This window comes from Myotis yumanensis, unplaced genomic scaffold (genome assembly GCF_028538775.1).
Source record: "Myotis yumanensis isolate MYYU_CA2020_CCGP unplaced genomic scaffold, mMyoYum1.0.hap1 SCAF_16, whole genome shotgun sequence".
NCBI lineage: Eukaryota > Metazoa > Chordata > Mammalia > Chiroptera > Vespertilionidae > Myotis > Myotis yumanensis.
In genome coordinates this window covers 39960051-39968469 of record NW_027223767.1, presented here as the reverse complement: position 1 = coordinate 39968469, position 8419 = coordinate 39960051, and the positions used below count along the sequence as shown (strand labels likewise).

The following is an 8419-nucleotide window of genomic DNA, read 5'->3' as shown; positions in this document are numbered from 1 at the left end:
CATGCATACATTAGACAAGGAAGTCATGTAAAAGCCTGTTTTGGGAAAGACTTTTTCAAGTGCTCTTTTTTATGTGATTATTTATTTACCTTCTTGAAATGCCAAGCTCCAGAGCACACTCAAGGCGTAGCACATGCATAAGGTCTGCTTACTTGGGCTGCTCCCCTTGCTCTGGTTTTTGCTCTTCTGGAAGTCTGTGAACAGATGGTTGTAGGAAGGTATCCATGGAGGCAATGCCTTTCAAAGTTTGTTTCTTTTTAAAAAATATATTCTCATTGACTTTAGATAGGAAGGGAAAGGGAGAGAGAGATAGAAACATCGATGATGAGAGAGAATCATCTATTGCCTGCCTCCTGCACACCCTCTCACTGGGGAACCAGTCCATAACCTGGGCATGTGCCCTGACAGGACTCAAACCATATACTCCTGGTTCTTAGGTTGATCTTAACCCCCGAGACACGCTGATCAGGAAAAGTTTGTTTCTTAATTCCAAATGAGCCCTTGACTTTGAGGGGGGAAAAATCACAGATCCTACAAAGGGCCCTTCGAGCAAATGATCCAAAGCCTTATTCTCTTGGAAGTCATATCCACTTCTTGCAAAGTGATTGAGAAAACAAAAAATGATTCCCATAGAGCCAATAAACCAATAAAAAACCGTCCACTATTGCACTTAACAGCTATCCCACCCCCGTTTACACAGAAAGTGAGCTTATTTCCAGCTTCTTCCTCCAAATAATCATTTAATCCAGCGGTTCTCAACTTGTGGGTCTCAACACCTTTGGGGGTTGAACGGCCCTTTCACAGGGGTAGCCAAAGAACATTGGAAAACACATATATGATTACATATTGTTTTTGTTATTAATCACTATGCTTTAATTATGTTCAATTTGTAACAAAGAAAATATATCCTGCATATCAGATATTTACATTAACAATTCCTAACAGTAGCAAAACTACAGTTATGAAGTAGCAACGAAAATAAGTTTATGGTTGGGGGTCACCACAACATGAGGAACTGTATTAAAGGGTCGCGGCATTAGGAAGATAGAGAAGCACTGACTTACCCAAATCTCAGTGTGTGAGTCATAGATGCAGAACGAGCTGTTTGGACAGGCTGTGCGGAAATTGTGAGTAGATCAGAATGGGAATGTTGGCCATGGAGTTGGGAAATGTACTATTTTATTTCATGAGGACTTTCTCACTGAGGTATACATTCTGGGGCACAGTCCTTACAGGACCTGGGAGTAATTTGACACATTCTATTTTAACCCAAGATTAATTAATAGAGCTTTGTTTGTAAGGATAAATAGTTTATATTTAAACTTTTTATTATGGGAAAATGTAAACACATACAAAGCAGACAGAATAGTATAATGATATACCACATACCCATCACCCAGCTTCAACCACTGTTAATGTGTAATCATTGTTCTTTTATAATCCCATTCATTTCCCCTCATCTCATGCTATTTTGAAGAAAATTCCGGACATTATTTTATGACATACTAGAGGCCTGATGCACAAAATTCGTGCAAGAGCAGTCCTTCCTTCCCCTGGCTGTGGGCACCAGCTTCCCTCTGGCCCGGGAACCCGGGCTTCCCTCGCAGCTCCAGCTACATTTGGAAGGTCGTCCAGAAGGATATCCGATCTAATTAGCATATTATGCTTTTATTATTATAGATGACTTCTGTATGTATCTTTAAAAGATAAGAATTCCTTTTAATTGGGTGATTTATCATACCTTTTTACTGTTAGAGTTTTATTTACTCTTTATTAGCTAGATGATCTTTCACTGAGTAACATATTTTATTGGTGTAATCTATCCCCCTTCCTCTCTCTCTTACTACATGTTTTGCATTTAGAAAGGTTTATATTTTTGTTTTAATAGTTATCTTACACTAACACTTAAGTATTTCCTTTGCTCCCTTCTTTTTTTTGTGGATGATTATCTATAAGTGAACTACTATGAGTAATAGTCATAATAAAATTAGCTAATTTCATCTTTTTCTTCCACCCCTTCCCAGCCCCAACCCCAATAACATTGTTCTAGATTGTCTTGATTCAGGGTGAACACTTTATAAGTATATAAATGTCTAATCACGATGTTGTTCATCTGTAACTAGTATAATAATGTATGTCAACTGTAACTGAAAAAAAAAACAGGAAAAATTTTCTTGATTATTCTTGATTTTTAGGACTTTCATATAAGTTTTAGTATTAGTTTATGAATTTTCATTTAAAAATCCTTCTAAGACTTTGATTGGAATTACATTCAATTTCAATTTCAGGAAAACTCATATCTTCATGATCATGAATCTTCTAATCCATGAACACCATATACGACTCTGTTTATTAAGATCTTTTCAATTTTTTTCTTAGTAATATTATGTAGTTTTCTGAATATAATTTGTTAGGTTTATACTTAAGTCATTGATGGGGTTTTGGATGATACTGTGAGGGACTGAAAATTTTATTCATCAAGTATAAGACTTAAAAGCTTTTAACTAGTCTTTCCTCTCCTCAGGCATCTGCGAGCCCCAATGCAGAGCAGGCAGGGACTGAGGGCAAGGAGAACAGTGCATCAGGGAGGGCTGTGGTCACGTCTGCTCCCCCATGATTCAAATAGGTAAGTCTTTTTTAAATTTCAATTTGCTTATTTTTAATTTTACAATTACACTTTACTTTCAGTATTATTGTACATTGGGTTCAAGTGCACAGCATAGTGCTTGGAAAATCATATACTTTACAAAGTGTTCCTCCTGATATTTTCAGAACCCAGCTGTCACCATACCCCTCACTCATGCCCACACCCACCTGTTGTCTATGTCCTTTGGTTAGGCCTATATGCTTGCATATAAGTCCTTACGTTCATCTCTCCCCCTTATCCCTCCCTCCCCTACCTTCCTTCTGAGGTTTGTTGGTCTGATTGATGCTTCTCTGTCTCTGGATCTGTTTTTGGGGGGTAATATGGGGATAAGGACACATATATAATAACTTGATCAATAAAAAAAATTTAAAAAATAATAAATAAATAAATAAAATGTTACAGCAAAACATTAAATTAAATTAAATTAAAAAGTTCCAAATAAAAAAAAAAAGACATTCTCCAGTATGCCACAACATGGGTGAACCTTAAGGACATCATGTTAAGTGAAATAAGCCAGTCTCAAAAAGACAAATATTGTGTGGTTCCACTTATATAAAGTATGTAGAGTAGTCAATTCATAGAGACAGAAAGTATAAAGGTGGTTGCCAGAAGCTGGTATGGAGGAGATAATGGGGAGTTATTGTTTAATAGGTATAGAGTTTCAGATTTACAAGATGAAAAGAGTTATGGGGATTGGTGGTGGTGATGGCTACACAACAATATGAGTGAGTTTATTACCACTGAACTATAGGCTTAAAAATGAATATGATGGGCCCAGTGTAAACGGGAGCAAGTGTAAACGGGTGCAGCCTTTTGGAGGACAATTTGGCAATGCCTTTCAACTCCACAGTAAACATATCCTTTGAATTTCCATGCTTAGGCATCTATTCAGGGGAAATACTGACATATATAAACAAAGAAGCATATACAAAGTATATCATGCATATAACAGCAAATTGTTAATGATAAAGAGGCCACCTAAAAGTTCAGCAATTGAAATATGTTTAAATAAATTATGAATTACTCCTATAATAGAATATTAGATAGCAGTTGTTTTAAAAGGGGGGATACTAACATGCAATCTCTCCAAGACATAATGTTAAGCCCAGCCAGTGTGGCTCAGTGGTTGAGCATCAACCTATAAACCAGGAGGTCACGGTTTGATTCCCGGACAGGGCACATGCCCAACTTGTGGGCTCAATCCCCAGTAAGGCGCATGCAGGAGGCAGCTGATCCATGATTCTCTCTCATCGTCGATGTACCTGTCTATCTCTTCATCTCCCTTCCTCATTCAATAAAAAATATATTTAAAAAAGACATAATGTTAAGTGAATAAAGCAAAACAATACATACAGTATAATTTCACTTCTGCAGCAAAGATACATATTTGCATATACATGTGTGTGTGCAAATTATAGGAAAGGACTTAGAAAAATACATACAAAACACCGAAAATTTTTTAAAGATGATGTTAATTAAGTGATAGTAGTTGTGTCTAAGTCACCTTTAGGGAGGGATTAGGGAGACCTCCCCTTACCAAGAGTGCTCTGTAGGGTTCTCCTGCAAGTTCTTTGGGGCTGTGCACCTTGGCCCCACGCACTCACCAAGGCCATGCTACTCAGCAGTCTGGCATCTGGCCAGACACCTCGAATTTGCATTTGGTCTTGTTTTTTGTTGTGCTTTCTTTTGTTCTCTGTGCTGCCTTGGGCAATTGATCTCCACCCTGTACTGAGCTGCTTGTCTTCTTCAGGTATTCTAGTTCCTTCTTCAGACAGAGGTGTCCTGGGTGTTGTACGCTATGAACACCCAAAGAGTCTGAAATACTGGGTGTGAGCTAACTGCCTGGGATGGCTGGTCTGAGCCCTCCTCTCTTGGATCACTTAGTGTCCCTGTGATCTCAGAGTACCTCAGCCTGGCCTCCCCATAGGTGCTCATGAGGTGCTTGTCCCTGATCTGACCACCAAAGACAAAGCAGGCTTCTCTTCATTCCTATAGTCATTGGAGTTTTACCTTTATACCCCCTTCTCTGAAATTCTGTAACAGTCTTTTCCTGTTGTTAATCTCATTGGAGATCACCCACCCAGGCCTCTTTCTATGGAACTCTCAGTATGGAGAAGGGTAGGCTCAGAGACCACCAGCCATCAAGAGTGGACCCTGTCTCTCCATCCCCAAGGGCCTTGCCAGCTTGTGATCTTTGAACATCCATCTCCTCAGATGAGAGACCTCAGTACCTACCTTTGTGATGAAGGGGAGGTCCTCATTCCACCCCTACTTGGGGATCTCAGCCCTGGAGGTCTCCAAAGCACAACCTGTTCACCATCTCTCATAGAACCACATGAATCCTCCTGGAACGGGACCTCCAGGAGGCTCCAGGTGGAATAACACATAGCTTCAAAGTTTATGCTCTTACTCTGAAATTTTGAATTATATACAGAAAATTTATTTCTTTGGCCACTATTTCTAATGACACCAGGGAAAACAATGCCAAGTTTTGATGTAGCAACGCCAGAACTCTCCTGTTTGGATTTGCATCTACAAGAAAACGTACCGTAATTATAGAGAAACCAGTTATGAAATAGAACAAACTAACTAGATCATGTTGTACATTTCCTGTTCTATTGGCCCACACCACACTCCTCTCTGGTGACACTAAGGGTATAAATTGGGGCTGGGCTCAGTGTGTGCATTCACATCAAAGGCCAACATGAAGACAGGCACAGTCTTTGTTCTAGTGGCTTTTGTCATCTTGGGGATGGAGATGGCCTTTGCTCAGAGAGGTCCTCCTGGAGGTAAGGGTGCTGAGGGGGTCCTTCCTGAGAGCAGAGGAGGCTCAGAGCCCAGCTACCTACCTGGGATGGTGGGGCACAGGAACAGGCTGCAGAGTGGAGATTTGGGATTGATCAGACCCACTTTTTTTGACCTTCTGGAGTTATCACCCTGCGTTTCCCATTTTTCTTCTATTTTTTAATTCTCACCCGAAGATATGCTTATTGATATTTTAGAGAGAGGAGAAGGTATATACATATATATATATATATATATATATATATATAGAGAGAGAGAGAGAGAGAGAGAGAGAGAGAGATCGAAGTGAGAGAGAACATCAATTGGTTGCCCACCATGCCTGCCCCAAATGGGGATTGAACCTGCAAACTTTCAGTATATGGGGCGATGCAATAACCAACTGAGCCACACCAGCCAGGGCCCCATTCTTCTTATCAGATCAGGTTGGGCCTTATTAAAAGTTGGGGCTCTCTCTACATGTGCCTGGCTTTAGGGCTCCAACACGGAGTAGCTCCGGGATGAACATGGGGTACGTGTGGGGTGGGAAGATGGATGTCTGGGATCAGAGATTTTTCTATTATCTTCTTCTAAGGTGGCAAGAAGAGGCTTATGACAGAGCAGGTTTCTTGCCTGCTGGGACTGGGCAGCCTTTGCAGCTGGGAGAACATTCTCCTAAGGGCCTGACTGTGAAAATGGGGGCTTCAGTGTGAGGGTGGAGCTGCCAAGGCTGAGGGAGGGACCAGGAGTACAAAGGAAGAAATGAAAGAGGTGGCAGTCCTGCCAGCAGTGAGGCCGTGGACCTCTAACAGAAGTTTTCATACCTGGTTAGTGACTATTCCAGACTCCACAAACACCTTTTTTTTTTCAGGGGGAGTCAAACCTGGACTCTGCCCCAAGGTGCCCAAAGGAACCGTTGGGCCTTGTGTTGAAAGATGCTCAGGAGATTACTCATGTCCCAGGGGAAGGAAATGCTGCAGCAATGGATGTGGCCATGTATGCAAACCTGCTGTCCATGTGGTGAGTATAAATCAGTCAAGAGCTGACAAGGGTGTTAACTACTCCCCAGTGGACTTTCCTGGGGCTGATGGAGGTTCATATGGCCACTGCACACAGACGTCTGGGTAACTCGGAGAGAAAGAGGCTGGAAGTGAATGGCAGAAGGACACCTGGCTGCATTATCTAAGACCCTCTCCTCAAAGAGAAGCCCTATCCCTGTCTCTGTCCCCGAGGGGGCTCTCATTTGAGACAAGTAACCATGATCCGAGATTCACAGGTCTTTATTGACCCAAGGTTTGCCACCCTCCTCCCCCTTCCCCGCCAGGGGGCTTCACTCTTCCTAGAAAATGGGTGATCCTGGGAGGCAGAGGGAAAGCAAAGAGAACCCCAATTATGGAGTATCTCCTATGTCAGTCAGGCATTGTGCTGAAGGTGAGATAAAAAGGCAAACACAGCTAGTTCATGGAGACAGAACTATGTAAATAATTACAATCCAGGGGTTCACCCAGAGAGTTGAATGCGTCTGTAGGGCCGGGGCACAGACAGCGCACGCACTCTCCTTGTGCGCCTGGCGCTCCTTGTGCAGGGTCTCGCCCAGCTCCGTGACACGGTCCCATCTCCCTGTGCCCTGCGCTCCCAGCGCTGCTGTCCCCCTGCCTCCTCCAGCACTAACCACTTGGTTTCCACTTTCCTCCCTGAATGCATTATTTGCATATCAACTTCTGTAAATGTTTTGTAAACCTATTACCTCACTCTTGGTAATACAATACTGATAGTCTTTACAAGATTTTTTATTGTTATCGATAATAAATGTGAGCTGTTTAAAGAAAAAAAAAAATAATTACAATCCAGGATGGCCACAGCTTTGCACAAATTTCTACTAAGGTCTTGGAGGCCCCGGGAAGAATTATTGGTTTTGCCTGGGTGGGTGGATCAGTGGAGGTTGGGAAGTATTTCCGAGAGTAGAGAACATTTAAGGAAGAGCTTCAAGGAGGCATAAAGTTTTCCACAGTAAGGAAGGGCAGTACACATGATGGGGAAATGTGGGTCCTACACTGGAGATGGGAAAGTGATTGAGATTGTGGTCACTAGAATTTGCAACATCTCAGGAGAGAATCATCCAAGCCAGGGTCCAGAAAGGAATGAGCTGCCTTGCCAAAGAGTTTGGCAGACTGCTGGAGGTTTCTTTTTTTTTTTTTTTTTTTTAAATATATTTTATTGATTTTTTACAGAGAGAAAGGGAGAGAGATAGAGAGTCAGAAACATCGATGAGAGAGAAACATCGATCAGCCGCCTCCTGCACATCTCCCACTGGGGATGTGCCCCCAACCCAGGTACATGCCCTTAACCGGAATCGAACCTGGGACCCTTCAGTCCGCAGGCCGACGCTCCATCCACTGAGCCAAACCGGTTTCGGCTGCTGGAGGTTTCTGAGCAGACGAAATGTCATGATCAAATTTGTATTTTAAAAGGGTGGTGTTCATGACCCTGTGGAATAAGAATGGGGGTGTAAGCCTGCCTGGACATGAGCCCCAGAAGATTGCTCATGAATCATGGATCCAGTGCTTGGCATAACACTTTCCACACACCATTCCTGGCAAGTGTCTTTCCCTTGACGTGCAGTCCCAGAAGATGAAGACCTAAAGTGCTGGAGTGGCCGATTCTGAAGAGCTTGTGTCCCAAATAAATTATACCTGTGGCATTATTGAGACTGTGTCATTCTTCCCATTTAGACATTCTTTCTAGTGGACCCTCTGTGGATGAACAGAACGGACTGTGTGCCCTGTACTGAGCCCATGAATGCAAGGCACTCAGGATAGATCAGAGGCGAGGTCTGCCAGCTAGTTTCTATCCTCCTTCCATGTCCATGTATCTAAACAGGGCAAAGGGCCTGATAATATTTTCTCAAGCATTCTGGGAATATGATTTTGGTCAAGAAAAACATGACCTTCTAGCACATAACAGGCCTATAGTAGCAGCCTTTAATAGGGC

General features: G+C 42.3%; 1 long non-coding RNA gene across 1 annotated transcript; it reads left to right on the top strand.

Moving 5' to 3' along the window:
- The first annotated feature begins 5326 nt into the window (after window positions 1–5326).
- Window positions 5327–8132, top strand: LOC138993874 (uncharacterized). Its single transcript, XR_011468351.1, has 3 exons — window positions 5327–5436; window positions 6300–6448; window positions 7900–8132. It is a non-coding gene; the product is annotated as an uncharacterized lncRNA (long non-coding RNA).
- Window positions 8133–8419: the final 287 nt, after the last annotated feature.